Genomic DNA, 17,280 nt, shown 5'->3' with positions numbered 1-17,280 from the left:
ACTAAATCTGAACCAGGATTAGGCCCCTCAAGCCAACAAATGGTTTCGTTGCCAGGAATAGAATCTGCATAGAGATGTCTGATGTCGTATCATTGGAATCCAACTAAGAAGGAAATTGAAGGTTAGTTGGACAGAAGAATTCACGAGTTCGCGACACAGGAGAATAGGAATCCACGACTAACAAAAGAAGAGTGGTTAGATTGCTTCATGTACACAGAGATCCACGAAATCTTTTTCGCATCTTTCCATACTAAGCTATACGAGTGGATAGCGAAGCTAGTAGATAGCCAAGGAAGGTGGAAAGTCAACAATCCTATTGTGTGGACCCCAGCGTTGATGCACAGATTGGAAGCATCGAAGGATAACATTGTGCACGATGTTGATCACTAGCTCGATCGAATTATAGGAGGATTCATTACTGAGTTCGCGGTAGATCCTTTAGTTAGCTATAGCGAAGTAGAGTGACACTTTCTCAAAGGACTGCGAGGTAAGTACATAAAGTCTCTGAATACTTGGATTAAAATTCTATTGTGTGAAAAGATGGCTATTCATTTACCTTTATGTTCAGAGATATGCAAAGTGGAAAAACCTACAGTAATGAAGGAAGTAAGGGACCAGAGAATAACCCTTTGATTTCACCTCCGCGAGGGGACGAGGAAGAGCTTGTGAAGGTCTTTCTGCGAAGTGCAATCCATTTGATAAGGCAGAGAATTCCACGCATACCATCCCCACCCACACTGCCAGCAGTTTCACTGCCTTCACCTCCTTCTTTGCCCATACCACCTCTGCCACCACTGTGAGTCAATATGGAAAGCGTGATAAAGTTTCATATGTTCAAGGGAGTAGGAAATGAAGATCCAAACCAGTTTTGGTTCGTGATAAGAGCCATATGGGAAGCGCGAGTTACAAATGATAATATAAAGAAAGCGACACTGGTCAGCGCTCTGCAGGATCGTGCACTGACCTAGTATATTAAGCATTCTAATGACAATCCAAATGCGGGAATCGCAGATATCCAAATTGCGCTAAATAAAGAATTTAGCAGGCCGAAGTTAGAAGCGCAGTTGATCATTAGATTCAAAGATATCATAATGCTACTAGGTGAGACTCCTTGGGAGCTGGATCAGAGACTAAAGTGTACAATTCGTGAAGCTAATATGACTTTGACAGATGGACAACACCGCGAATGGTTTGTAGCATTGCTAACGCCGCATTTGAGGAATGCGCTATTGCAACAAAGGTTAACAACTTAGGCAAAGGCCTTGGAGATCGCCATGAGGCTGCATGAAACCCCGATGTAGGATCCTAACTTGGGAGTTCAGCAGATCCATGCGTAGTTGAAAAACTTATGCCTTGAGATGCAGAGTCTGAAACAGGATAGGACAGCCCGACCAGAAGTGCGCAAAGAGGTGTTGTGCATAAAATGCAAGGGTCAGGGTCATGATAAGGAACACTGCCTTGTGTTCGTGAATTACCTCGCGGGAGGAGTACCGATACTGTTAAGGCCGAAAGCACAAGTAGAACCTAGCACAACACTTGCTTTGTGGTGCGAAATTTTTCAAATAGGAGGAAAGCATGCTACGGGCAACTGCCATTTGTTACAGAAGTACATGCAGAACTCACAACAATTGTTATGTAACTTTTGTAGGTTAGTAGGACACGATGAGTGCACTTGTAGAAGCTATGAGATGATGATGGATAGAGCTCCCACCTATAGAGTTCAGGCTGAAATGCGGCCCCTAGACCAGAATGCAGGAGTGGCATGAACCAGATTTCAGGGGCGCGGACGAGGCCAAGGTGGAGGAGGACCTGGAAGAGGTCACAGACAACTGATATGCTACAATGGTGGAGGGCCAGGCTATTGCAGAACCAGTTACACGAGGTAATCACATTTAATTGTAACATGATGACAAGGTCACTACGCTGTGTATTGATAGAAGTGAGAGATCTACCTATGTATGATGGTTTAGGTGAGGTAGATGCTTTCTTGGATAGATTTGAAAGGGAGGTTACGAAAAAGAAACGTTTCCAGGCCTTGAATTGGGTACTACGCGCTACGCCTATGAGGTGGTGGGGTACACACAAAGGAAGCTTTGAAGACTGGCATGCATGTAGGAAAAATTTGCACTCACGGTTTGGGAAACTTATAGTGCAATGGCCAGATAAAAACAATGGACGGGATGGTTAGCACGCACATCTATCTAGGTGGGTACAGGCATATGGTAAACAACCTACGCAGATGCACATGAGCTTCATGTTGGGAAATATGGTCAAAAATCATGTATTGTGGGGGAAATGCACGAATGGTTCCTCAAGTTGGAATGATAGAATGTGGAGAGAATGAGCGCGTAGAAGGTTATCCACACGGAAGAATTTAACGAGGTGTGTGGAGGGCTGAACAAGGTATATAATGCACAACGAAGTGATTGGGACCTACACGTACCAATAGTTTTATGGGCTTATAGGCCGACATGAAAGAAACTGACAGGACAGACACCTTTCTAGCTGGTCTATGGAGTGGAAGCCATAATGTCGATGGAATATATCGTGCCTAGTCTGTGCATAACAATGCTCATAGGTATGACAGACTGCGGAGCCCTGGAGGAAACACTCGCACAGTTGGAGGAACTCAAGGAAGAACGATTTCTGGCTGGCTTTCACCAACAGGTACAAAAGCAGCACGAAAAGGCCTGGCATGATCAACATATTAAGTTACGCACCTTCAAGGTGAACGATTTGGTGTTACTGTATGATAGTAAGTTTGATAAATTCCCTGGAAAATTCAAAATGCATTGGCTAGGACTGTATGTTATTAAGGAGGTCATAGATGGAGGCGTGATGCAGTTGGTAAAGTTAAATCAAGAACCTTTTCCAGGAAGAGTGAATGGCAGTCAGTTGAAGCCATACACGAGTGGCCCGACTATCTAACTAGCCCACCGAAGCACAGTCTTAGCTCTCCAGGTAGTTGAAAGGAGGCGTGGGACTATAAACAGTTGTAGGGAATGTAGGAGCAGATACAAGGAAGCAGTTTAGATACAACAATATCTGAACAACACATGCAGGAGATACAACAGGCAGGTGCTCAGTGCACTACCGATCTTGTAGCATTTTGGACAGAGGTGGGAGGTCTTCACGCAAAGATCTCTACATTAACAAAGTGACTAGAAGTCGAGCCACGATGTTTGTGTTGGGGGCCTGTTGGGCGGAGATCCCCCAAGGCAAGTTTTGGGGCTTAAAGCCTAGATTTTGACCAAATCCAATGTAAAGACTCCGCATTTTGTGGGCACAGAGAACAAAGATTGTAAATGAGTCACAGGGTTGTCTGCCCTCATTTTTGTAATGTAATGTTAGCTTTAGAGATCTACCCATGGTTCGTGGACCATGGGATTGTATAAATAGAGCGAGGCTGTAAGTTGTAAATCAGTGAAGAGAATGAATGAAGGATGAAGAATTGAGTCTTTGGGTCGTAGAGTAGGAGAAGGCTCTGCAGATGAGTGCACAGAGGCCTAGTAGTCTGTAGTTGAGTGCGCAGACCCCTATAGATGAGTGCGAAGTGCAGGACAAGTTCGTAACCTTTGGAGAAGTAATAAAGAGAAGTTTTACATCATTTCTGTATATCTTTTTTCTGTTTTGTGAATTGAATGTATTAGATATAAATTTCATTTATATTGTTTATATGATGCACGAACTTATATGAATGTGTTGATAAAGTGAATATAATATAAAGTATCTATTTACATGAAGATAACTAACTGTTATAAGAAGATAAGTAAGCTACGTAGTGTAACTTGGGCAAGTAGTGCAGATCGCTACTAGGGCAATGCGAAATCACCTCAGTGCCTAGTTAGGGCTGTGTGAAGGTGATTATAACAGATTGCAAAGGCCTCGCAGGTTAGGATAGTGTGCGAAGTGTCCTGCGTGAAGGTATCTACAGTTGGACTAAACTGATCCCTCAGACATCTCAAGGGTGCAAAAACTTGGTTACAACATCCCCCCATACTACTTCGGGTGGGACCTCAATCCATACTCTGTGGGCAATTTCTGAAAGGTTCAGTAGTACAGGGATTTGTTTGGCTAATTAACTTCGAACCTACGTCAGGCCCCCTCAAGCCACCATAAGAAAGTATTGTTATGCTGCCAGAGTGTTGAGTTTTTGATGAGATGTTGGTTGGAACCTAAGCTGGAAGAGTGACAATGGATCGGACTTCATGGTTGTAAATCTTCCTTCTACTTAATAAATCTGTTTACACCTATTCCCATATTCTTGTCTTTATGTATGATGATTATATGTGTAAATTCTTTCAATTCCATTTGCTTATAGTAGATAGATCTCTTGCTTTGATTGGTTTTTGTCCTCTATTTATGATTGCAGGTACTTGTTGAGTAGATTAAGTTTGAGAAGGAGCGATGGGAACCATACAAAGAATACAAAGGGAAAGTGAAAGATAACAAGTAGATCCCTTGTCTTACTTATCTTCTATAGAAAAAGGATAAACACTTTAAATTTGTTGTTCTAGGTGTAGCTACCCACCTAGTGAAATTGTATTTATCTGTAGATGCGAAATTCCACATAACAAATTGGAAACTCCACTAGGGAATGATCATCATTCCAGGTAGTTTACCTTCATCCTAGTACACCCTAGTATTCTTTACTTGCTTCCATTGATCTTGTTTTAAAGCCCCTGGGATGGCCTCTTTGGCACCAGTGGAGGTTTGGTCAAGAGACAGAGCACTGTAGAGCACCCTTGGCTTGAGGATAGTGCTCTGAAGTGCACTATCTCCCATTCAGGGCTGTGATGATCCTCCTTAGGTAAAAAATCCCTCCTTTGACTTGATTTTTCCCAAATTTCCTTATGTTTTTGATTTCTGAAAGATCAATGATTGTTGTACTTCTGAAATCAATTTATGTTTCCATTCCTAGCCCTACTTTGGCCTTGACATTTTAGTGTTTCTTAAATGATTTCTTTATCACTATCATTTCTTTGTCAAGGTTAGTTTATAGTCGATTAATCTTTGTTCAAAAGAAAGTGTCATAAAAGTCTTCATTTCTTTCGAAAAGGAACTGTATTAAAGTCTTCATTCTTGCAAAAAGATTGATTGATTGTATGTGCATTAATTTCCTTTTGTTCATCTCAACATTAAGGGAATTGGAAAGAAAAACTTGCATTGTGCATTGAAAAAGTTTGTGTGTGCTCATAGGAATATTTTATGGAAATTGCATTAGATGTGTTATTTGTTCTTTTATTACAAGAATCTGATTGCTCTATCCCTAGTAGCTAAGGTTTTCATTGTTCAAATTGAATGAAAAGGATTCTTATCATATTAGTTGCATTCTAGGAATTTCAAAGACATCACGTGGTGAACCTTGAAAGGAAAATTCCTAATCAATATCAACTTAAAATTAACCTCAATTAACCTAATGGAGCATTGTCACCTAACGCAAAACATTTAGAGGTTCTAGGCTAGAGACGTGTTCTGGTGTCGTAAAACATAGCAGTTGTCGCTAACTTGTCTGCGATACATTCCGAGTGTGATACCTCATTCCACATATGTGAGTATATCGTAGCTCGTCCACGTACCTTCGGGTATATAGGGTGGTGTTACAGTACATAAAGTATAAAGGAATGCTCTCACTGTGCGGTTTCGCATTAGACAACACTAAAATGGATTGGGCCTCCACGTACTTTCGAGTGTATATGGGAGGAAAAAACTAGGTTGCTATCCATCCTTAGGTAACTGAGTCAGCCGCCTTGTACACTGTGATACACTGAACACAGCATTCGGTGAGATTTCCTCCCCGTACTTCTCGATTCGTCGGGAGGTATTCTGCAGTTCACAGTTGCTTGGTAAACCTTTTGCCTAGCTTACCCCTTTTTTTATTTATTTTTTGTAATAAAATAAATCATCAATCATGGAGGAAAATCAACCCTTACCCCATTGTTCGTGGAGGATAGTGAGTAAACTGCTTTTACCGCCTGAAGCTACACCCATCCGGTCAAAGCAATCTCATTTGACTGAATCCGGTACTTCACAAAATTCTTGTTCTTCATCAGAATTACTAGAAAAACCTATACCGATAAGTACTGTGACCCCAGTTACTCCTACAGTTACTGGTACATCCATTACTGAAGTGGAATCTCCATAATTACCTGAGGACACTAGAACTGAATCTAGTAAAATGGTAACCCAAGTTGTTCAACAACAAGTTGGTCCTAAACCTATAACTGTTCAATCAGAAGTTACTTTTGAACCAAAAGTTGTTCAAGAACCCCAACCTGAACCTGTTCTTTTACCAGAACACTTGGATCTGGAGGTTGAACAATCAGAAGTTGTTACCTTACCAGAAGAAGATCGATCGGTACATCCTCAGACATCCGTAACTATCAAGACTTCCTCTTTACCTCAGGAACAAATACTAGAAATCTATTACGAACCTGACGGTGAAATTCTTCCACCTGGTTTGATTTCAATAGAAGAGGAGCTTGAGATAGAAACACCCAGAACTCCATTTCATTTTGGAACTGGACTTTATTTGTATCCTCATACTCCTCATTTTACTGCTCCTTTTGATCTTGATTACTTTCAGACACCCATTGATTCGTTAAGAAATTTATTTGGACATTTGATTATGGCAGAGTCAACATCCCAGACTATACCATCTATTACAGCTACGACAGAATCTTCTGTCACAACCTCTTTGATGTTTACTACAACACCTGACTCACACTTGTATGGTGTTCCATCCATCCCATCAGGTTACCAATCTTTATCCGGAACCCACTCAGGTGTTGCTTCTAGCCCTTGGTCTTCACCAATGTCCTCTATTGAAATTTTATCTGGTCCTTCATTAACGGATACCGAATAGCTAGACCCATCAAGCCAATATCAAGCTGGTTCATCTGGTTACCATCCTATGTATTTGCTTTACACTAGATTACACCCATACAGAGAACAATATGCATAATCTTCTTATCCTCCATTTTCTGGGGGGAAACCACATGTCAGTATGTCGTCATCTTTAGGTCAACCTAGAATGTCTGTTTGTTAGTGGCAGCCAACAATGCCTATTCAACCTAGGCTTGTGTATCCATCACAACCTATTCAATCTATCTCATCCATACCTACAACACCTGTTGTTACAACTTTACTGCAATCACTAGCTCAGATTGTTGTATCTCAACCTGTGCAAGCTGGTCCTTCAACCTCAGACCCCCAAGTTTCAGGTTTACAGATTCAGCCTTCTTAGGCAGTTTTACAACAACCACTTGTGCCTGGAGTCCAACAACCTCAGGCTAGTTTACCTTTTACTGGAATGACTCAGACTTACACTGGTTTAGTGTATTCACAACCTGGTCAAGCTTACATTGGTGGGAAACAACTGTTAAATCAACAACCATTGTATCAACAACAACAATAGTTGCTTCAATAGCCTTGGCAGCCCCAATATCAATAGCAACAATTCCAGCAATACCAACCTCATCCTGGACTTGGTCAAAAAGCCTATGCTGGGTTTGGACAATAGCAAATGTATCCTGGTGCTCAACAACAACCTTACACAAGATTTTCTCAACAAACTTACCCTTATAAAGGCAACGAGCAACATATGCCTTATGCTAGTATACAAAGGCATATTTCCCAGGAAATCCCATCTTACTATGGATATTCTCAACCTGACCTCAATAAACAGTTTCCTTTCTTTGCAACACTTGAAGTACCAGATCTAAACTGGCTCACCACTGACCCAATTCTTATGCGCCTCTGTCGCTGGTGATTCCTCATAAATTACCTTCCGATATTTCAAAATTCAATGGAAACCCTAGAGAAGACCCGTCCAACCATGTCATGACTTTTCATTTATGGTTTTCATCAAACTCCTTGAATGATGATTCAGTTAGACTACGTCTTTTCCATAGAACACTTACTGGTCCAACTGTGAAGTGGTAGATTGAGTTACGACAAGCTTCTTTTGATAACTTTACTACCTTAGCTACCATGTTTTTAACCCACTTCCAGCTAACCATATGATATGAAATTGGAATGGAACTATTAACCAACTTTAAACAGACTACTGCTACTCATCTCTCTGATCATATTCATGAGTGGTGTCGTTGTCGTCGAATGGTTAAAACTTATGTTCCTAATCAGCTTTTAGCTGAGTGGTTTGTAAAATCCGTGTTTCCATCTATCACTGAGGATGTGGTGAAAGGTGGAGTTGTCACTGAAGAGAAAGTAATTACTCATGCCCAATATTTGGACTTGATTTATACATAGTCTAGCACACTCTAACAAGATTATGAATGCACCCCGACCAGCTTTAACTATTCCTCCACCACCATCGAGTAAGGACTCTCATGTTAGTGACGGTGTGATTGGTTCTTCGAGCACACAAATGGCAGGTAGACCATATGTTCAAACACTTTCCATTTCCAATCAATCTACAAATACATTTGATAACACTCTTGCTTCCGAAATCAATGTCGTGTCATTTGACAAAGGCAAGAATGAAAAGCAACCAGGAAGAAATAAGAAGGGGAAAAACAAGAAGAAACAAAATAATTCCCCTCAAGAGAAATCATTTGATTCCTCTCCTTCAGCTAGGAAACCTCATTACCCATGTTTGATTTGTAACGATGAGGACTTTACGTGGGATTGTCCTCACTGATATGAAGTCTCAAATCTTCTTAAGACTTCTAATACATCTATGGTGTTGACTGATCCTTTTCCAAAACCGGAGACAAATATGGTTGCTATAGACCATGCTTCCACTTCCCAAGTGCTTATGCTATCCACCTCTAAGCCTAAAATTGAAGTTTTGTTGTCAACATGAAGTAAAGATTATGGAAATCAACCGTCGTTGTCAAATAACCAGGCTGATCAACCTAATCCTTCGACTTCGTCTTCATCTAATCCTATTCCACCACCTATTTCACTAGAGTTAACAATAAAACTACCTAAGGGAGTTGTACATAGATCAACATTTAACCCTCGAGCTCAAGCTTCACAGAACTATAACATAGTAGAATATTTGGCTCATTCACCTTCTGCTATGTTAATGCTCTAGGTGCTTCAAAATTGTCCATCCCAAAAGTAGGCTTTGTTGTCAGCAATTGGTGGAATCGATCCAACTAATTACAATCTTGTGTTTTTCAACCATGCGGGTTATACGCCACAGTTACTAACACAATTAGAATTCCTGATTCAAGTAAATGCCTTGAATAAACTTATTAACTGAACCATTATTGACGAGGGGGCATCTACTTGTATTATATCTATGAATTGCTGGAAAACACTTGCCTCACTGCCTTTGTCATGTTCACCAACAACGTTAAAATATTTTGACGGTCGCACATATATGCCTTATGGAATATTAAGTAATCTGCAAATCGAACTAGGGGGAAAAATAAAAATTGTTGAAGTTGAGGTTGTTGACGGACCCCTTGACTATAACATTTTGCTAGGATTCCATCATAAGGGTGGAATCACAGTTATTGACCAACTCACCTTCTTCGCCTCTAGTTCACAGGCTACTGGAAGCATTCCATTAGTACACAGACCCCCGCTATCTCTTCAAAACATTGGTGTAGGTCTCTTCAAGGATTCTTCCCTAATGGGTACTTTCACTACCGCCACCATCAAACTTGACAGAAGTGGCAAATGTTGAGACTTGCAACATGATATCTTCCACTTCATCTAATTTAAGGAATATTACCTATAGTTCTAAAGTTCATAGCAATAATTAAATCATGCTACTAAGCCCTATTGAGCTTGCACATCAATCAATGTTTTTGGCTTGCGCGGCGAACCCAAATCAATCTTCACCAATTGTATGGGTAGATCGTTCATTAGAATATGGTACTTCCTCTGATCCTTTTTCACGTATATTTTCTACTGATGAAGGAATCATCTAATCAATGATGACAGAAGAAGAACCATGGGAATATTATCATCATCATTCCCATCTTCCAGATCACATAGAAGATTTTGCAAATGAACTCAATCACCCTTCAGTTATTGATTTCCTTTCGAATTTTGTTTTCACAGATACAGTAGATTCCGAGCGAAACCTGTCAAATATCGAAGAAACAATTTCTATCAATATTTCAACAAAACCTAAGGCTGTAGAAAACATTCATGTTGGAAAATATTGTTCTCCATCACAACTTGATATTTACTGTGCCCTCTTTCATGAATTCCGAGATATATTTTCATGGTCATATGAGGAGATTCCAGGAATTGACTCTAGTATAGTTGAACATGAAATCAAAATGTATCCTGATGTCAAACCAGTGTGACAACGCCTCCGTCCTGTTCATCCAAAGAAGGCTCCTACCATTAAAACATAAGTTGAAAAAATTTTGCATGATGGTTTCATATACCCTATTCCTCTTACTGATTGGGTTTCCAATATTGTTCCTGTAATGAAGAAACAAGGGACAATACGAGTGTGCATCGATTATAGGGATGTTAATCAGGCTTGTCCAAAAGAAAATTATCCCACTCCCTTTATCGACCAGATTATTGATGAATGTTCCGGATGTGAAATATTCTCATTTATGGATGGCTTTTCTGGCTATAATAAGATCAATATCGGCCCAGAGTACCAATCTAAAGAAACTTTTATTTGTCCATGGGGCACATTCACTTATAGGAAACTCCCTTTTGGTTTGAAGAATGCAAGGGAAACTTTTCAGAGGGCAATGAACTATGCCTTCCATAACATCAAACATATTGTTCAACCATATCTTGATGATTTACGTGCTCATTCACGAAAGTGGACTAATCACCCGCAGCATTTGAGAGCTATATTTTTATGGTGCCAACACTACAAAATACGACTCAATCCACACAAATGTGTGTTTTGTGTTGGTTCTGGTCATTTTCTTGGTTTCATAGTGTCTAAGGTATGGATTTTACTAGACCCACTTAAGGTCCGGGCAATTCTTGACTTGCCTCCACCTTCAAATCTGCTACAGTTACAGAGACTCTAAGGGAAGGCTAACTTTCTGAGGAGGATCATTCCCAATTATGCTGAAATGGCTAAAGGATTTACTTGTATATTGAAAAAGGGGATACCCTTCCATTTGGATTAGGTTGCGCAAGCTTCCTTTGATATTCTTAAAGATACCTTGGTTAGAGCATCATTAATGTATTCCCCGAATTATCAAAACGACTACATCTGTATCTCACCACTATAGATACAACCATTGGAATGGTTTTAGTCCAAGAAGAAGATGGGATAGAGCATTCAATATATTATTTGAGCCGCAATCTCAATGATACAGAAGTTAAGTACTCTTACGTTGAAAAGTTAGCTCTGGCTGCTGTTCAAGCGGTACAGAGATTTCGCCACTATATCCTGCTCCGAAAGACCACTGTCATTTTGGATTGCAACCCTATGACATATATATTGTCACGTCAATTGCTGGGGGAAAATACTCAAAATGGATTGTCATTTTGTAGGAATTTAATTTGGAATTCATCAAATCCAAATCAAATAAATCTCTAGTTTTCACTGAGCTTCTTTACGACCTTCCCTCGAATGCCATTGATTGAACATCAGAACCATCAATTCTGGATGAGTCTCTATTCCTGATTTTGTCATCTAACCCGTGGTATGGAGATATAGTGATTTATCTCTAGACCCAAAATTTCCGGCCCAATACCACTCGCTCGCAATAGCAACATATCCAATACTAAGCTAAAGATTATCTGGTCATTCGCGACACTCTTTACCATCGTGGCATCAATACGATTTTACGGAGGTGCCTCAATCATGAGGAAGCCAAGAAAGTTTTGAATGATTTCCATTCAGGTGCTTGTGGTGGACACTTATCTGGTTATGCTACCACACAAAGAATTCTCCATGCTGGTTACTTCTGGCCTACCATATTCAAAGATTTCATTATTTCCGTTAGAAGCTGTCATGCATGCCAGATCTATGACCATAAAGCTAGATTACCACCTGCACCATTGCATCCTGTCATTGATGTTGGACCATTCACCAAATGGGGCATTGACTCCATGACATGTAACCCTACCTCGGCCGGGGGGCATGGGTACATTATAGTCGCCGTTGACTATTTCACAAAATGGGCCGAGGCGATGCCTACATTAAACAACAGTGGCGAGATGGCTGCACTTTTCTTTTTCAACCATGTGGTTGCCCGGTTTGGTGTACCATAGGCTATAGTTACAGATCATGGGTTGCATTTTCGCAATCACATGATGACTGAGTTAACTGCAAAGTTAGGACTTTCACATGATAGTTCTACTCCTTATTATCTGCAAGGTAATGGACAAGTTGAGGCCATCAACAAATTCCTAAAGTGAATGCTTCAAAGAATCATAGGGGTTCATAAACGAAACTGGCATTTAATCCAATACTCTACTTTGTGGGCATATCGAACTATGGTAAAGAATGCAATTGGATTCACACCCTTTCAATTGGTGTATGGTCTGGAGGCAATCTTGCCGATACAATGTGAAATTTCATCTCTTAAACTCGTGATTGACCTGTTACCCAACACTTCTAATGAAGAAGCACATTTCTTAGAACTCATCCATCAAGGTGAAACCTATCGTGAAGCCGCATTGGCTAACGACGCACATAAGAAACGAATCAAGGCGCAATACGACAGAAATGTTAAGCCTCGCATTTTATCAGAAGGATACCTAGTCTTGCTTTATGATCAGGAAGCTGATAAACTTGGAGCAGGAAAATTTGAACCACTATGGATGGGCCCTTACATTGTCAAGCATGTTCTGGAAAAAGGTGCCTATGCGTTGGTGGATTATGATGGATTTCCATTGTCGTAGCCCTAAAACAGTATGTACCTCAAATGTTACTATGCTTAATTGAGTGTAGTAAAATCACTGTATATATGCTTTAATTGCATGTGTGTGTGTCAGTGTGTCTTTTAGAATTTTTATGTGGTTAATTAATCCTCTTTGAATTTTTTGCAGATGTTGGAATCTTTGGAACCAATTGTTGGTTAAGCCGATGGTGCTAGTCATAGTACGCAGAACCTATCTTCTACAGCATGGGCCACTTTCGCTCCAAGTGGCGAGTTAGTGAGTTTTCAAGGGATTTGTGTCAGTTGTTCTATGAACAATATCGCTAAGTATAACGCGTTGATCGAACTTCTCTCTGATGCCGTTTCACTTAGCATTTTTTGAATCTTCGTTAGGCTGGACACACAACTCGTCGTACTACAACTAACAAATGTTTATACCATCTGAAACCCAACAATTCTTCATATGTTCCTTAGAGTTCATATTTTGGAAAGACATTTTGAGTACATTCAATATCAACATATTTCCAAAAACTTTAACACATTAACTGATTCATTAGCGAATAATGTGTTAAACAAAGATTTGCAACACATGTAAAAGTAAAATTTCAATTCACATCATTAGTTGAATAGGATTGCACATAACCATATATAAAAACTTTGAAAGTAAAAATAGATAGATGTTTTAAAAGTTTTTACAAAATTTGTGCCCAAACATGCTTGGTCATCTCACCTAAAAACTCAAAATGCATACAAAAATCATCCGAAGTAGACCTAGTGATGCTCATGATAACAGGTCACAACCTGAGCTATCATGTGCAATAGCTGCATCCAACGGCCAGGAACACCAATAGTATGGTGTTGTAGCCTCATAGGTAACTCCTCGATCCATATATTCAGAATACCGAGGGTTAACCCCTCTACATGATCCTGCAACTCTACTAGTGTCTTGGTCAAATCCAAATCCTGGAGAACTTCCCTCCCAATAATTCTCCTCACTGGTCCACCTTCTTCCTGTTGATGTCCCATAGATTGAATAGTACCAACATCTGTATGCATGAAAATGATTTTAGTTTAGTCTTGGAAACATCAAAAACAAAAAAACATGTAGAAACTTAAAAAACAAAAACATTTGGTTAAAGACAATTTACCTATAGCACCCCATTGAGCACCCATTGGTAAACTCAACTTTGGATCTCCACGAAAATATATCCCTACGTATGGATGCACCTCAATGACAATGTGTTGTCAATTCAGCCAATTGAAGAATGAAGTATAAAATGTAATCGATGGCTGACCAACATGTCTAACCATCAATTCAACCCACCTCTACATCTGTGGATCTCTAGGAGCAGCTACACCCAGTGTTACATGCTGAGGTTGCATCAATGGAATTATCTCTAAGGTAAAAGTGATTAAGAGCGATCCATAGCTAAGATTCTTCGTCTTACCACTCTTTACCTTTGTCATCTGCTCTTTCAGTGAAGAAAGTATGACCTCACACCAGTTGAATAAAGTTGGCTAAAAAAACTCAAGTCCATATTGCATGTATGATCTGTTCGCTAGATGAAGTGTCACACTGCTTGCCAACTTTGTGATAATGAATAGGATTTTTCTCAAAGGTAAATCAAAAAAATCTTTGATGATTATCTTTCCATCTTTTCTAGGCTATGCACCTGGCCGACGGAATTATCAAACATAGTCCATCACTGATTCACCCCCACGGGAAGAACCTGAAAGAGAAATGGGGGCACCATGTCTCGACAACCCTGTAAGAAAGTAGACATCATCAATCATAATAGGGACTACTTTGTCCCTTATGTGAAAATCCTAATCCGTTGGATCCCATGTATGAACTAGGAACTGCAATAGTTCTGATTGTCACCTCATCCTGGACAACCTGAAGTATTTGAGCAGCCCACAGTTTCCGAGGGCCTCAACAATAGCCTGATCATTTAGGGTAACCATGTCTTGTTCTTCATGTTCTCTTTCTCACCAAGAAATAGACATTCTGATCTGATGAAAGCCTGAAATCAAACCATAAGCTTAGTTAGGATCCATTTCATGCAAAAAACAGGAGAAATTTTGGGCCAAACAGGTGAAACAAGTTTTTGAAACTTGCCCAACGCAGCCCAGGAAAGGAGACAGTGCACTAGAGAGCATCTACCCTTCTGTCTGGGTGCTCTGCAACATAGTTTTTGACATGAAAGGCTGTGTTGATTCCATGGCAAAATATTATAACCCTAGGAGCCCTAAAAACCATAAAAACTTGGATGAAGTTGTAAAAGAATGACATGAAAAGAAAGAGGAGGGGTAGATCTCCTACCTAGTCCAGACAGCATGAGAAATGATCCACAAAATCTCTCACAATCAGCTATTGAAGATCGAGGTAAAAAATAGGGTCAGAGCACAAACTGAATGGTAAATATCGAATGGTGAAAATAACATGGTAAATTCTTGTCTTATGTTCATTTCATGATCATTAAAGTAGTAAACTTTAGTATTTACCTATTTTTAGCAATGAAATAGGTATGTTTAATCTGTTTAGTGTTGCTTTGAACAGATTTACAACTGACTTATAGAATTTGATGTGCACGATCGTGAATTGTACTTTGACCATAGAGCATACTTTTATCTCTTTTTCGAGATCTGTTAAACATCGAAAAAGGAACCCCCTTGGAGTCCTCTTTAAGCTCTTTTCAGGCTCTCAAAATATGAAAATATTGTCAAGCACTTGTCCTTTTCAGCTCGTTAATGGATTGGAAATGACATATACTCAGTATAATTTTAACCCTTTTCTAGAATGAGATAGATTATTTATGAAAAAGGAATACATTGATCGAACATGGTAAATAGGTTCTCTCTTGTATTGTTTTACACTTTTTCGGACTTGAGAGAAAAACTTATGAAAAAGCACTAGTGGAGTTTTCTTTTTTTCCCTTTTCAAACTCTCTAAACATGAAAAGGACTGAATTATCATTGTCATTAAACTTGTTAAAACATCAAATAGCGAAAAACTTGTCCATCATGAAAAGATCGAGTTTCACCTTCACTAGACTCGTTAAAACATCACATAGCGATGGATTCACCTGAAGGGTGGAATTATACAACAAGCATATGTTATCCTCCTCAGGCTTGATAAAAAATAAAGAGTTACTAGTCAACAATGACTAGGGAAAATGGGAAAAGGGATAAACCACTTTATGGTAGTAGGTCACTCTTGAACATGACACTTTCTTCATCTCTATGACTACTTGGGTTGGGTTATCTGATTGATGGTTATCATACCTATGGTCTATCATACCATCCATTACTTTGGTTTTGGGTCAATGTTGCCAATTCATTCAGTGTCGCTGACATGTTCAAGAGAAGTCACTCGGTTAAAATTCATCCTTTGCAATGCTCATAAACCTTCATTTTCATGACTTCCATTCCTGAACCTCATGTCATTACTCACATTCCGTCTCCAAAAATTAATACACTCGTTTTGTGTCATTGATGTGGGATACATCAAGACCCTCTTGTGATGAGTTGCTTCTTGTCGACATCAACACATTATCAGAGAAGTTGACTTAGAAACACCCTTTCAGTACCTTGGGGCTTACATACATCAATGGAAAGTTTCTTGCTTCCAGCGATAGGTTGACATCACTGGCCTTTGACTGAAAGAATTTGTATGGTGTTTGACATCAAAACATCCATTCACAACATGAAGAATGTAGTACAGTACCTTGAGGATCATTATCATTATCGGTGATTTCTCTCACATCTGTTAACGGCTTACATCATTCGCTAGTAATCAAACTCGTACTTGAGCAAACGATTGAACGAGATAGAAGACCCCAAATCTAGTTTCGTCCATCCGGGCTGCGATTTCAGGAAATTACCAAATCATCTGTATGATGGCTTTACACTTGTTAGCCTCCTGTTGCAACAGGGTTTCATCTTTCATGATTGACATTTTTACATGCCAAATATGTCATACTTTGCAGGCTGTAGTGTTCCATATTTCCACAAAATGCCATGAACTGTGCTAGTCCAAATGGCACTGCTGTATTCCAATTTTGATGAGTTGTTCCAAGTTTGAAGAGTTTTTAAAGGGAGGTCCAAACAGTCTAATCTTGGTCTCCCTAGGTTTCAATTTCATGTTTTAGAATATAGAGAATGATATCTGTCCAAACAGTTTAATCTTGGCAGATTTGTAGATAGGTAGAGAATCAAAGGGACCCAACTGCTTAATCTGGGCCCTTGGCAGAAATAAGTGTAGATTTAGATAGGAAGACATTCAAAAGAAAAATTGTAAATCTAGGTCTGCAAGTCTAAGAGCACCCACCCAAAAAGAAGAAAAAATGTTAGGAAGGTAGGCCGGGTAGGTAGCTGTGAGGTTGCAGAATGATGATTCATGATCAATCTTGTGTTTTAAAGTCTTATATCATTTCAGATCACAGTTATCAGGCAGTTTTTCATCTGGAGGAGCTCGAGCTAGCCA

The sequence above is a fragment of the Pinus tabuliformis genome, chromosome 6 (assembly GCF_031772625.1).
Source record: "Pinus tabuliformis cultivar Carrire ecotype Pingquan chromosome 6, CPIR1, whole genome shotgun sequence".
NCBI lineage: Eukaryota > Viridiplantae > Streptophyta > Pinopsida > Pinales > Pinaceae > Pinus > Pinus tabuliformis.
The sequence above is the reverse complement of the archived record's forward strand: the minus strand, read 5'-3'. Positions refer to the sequence as shown.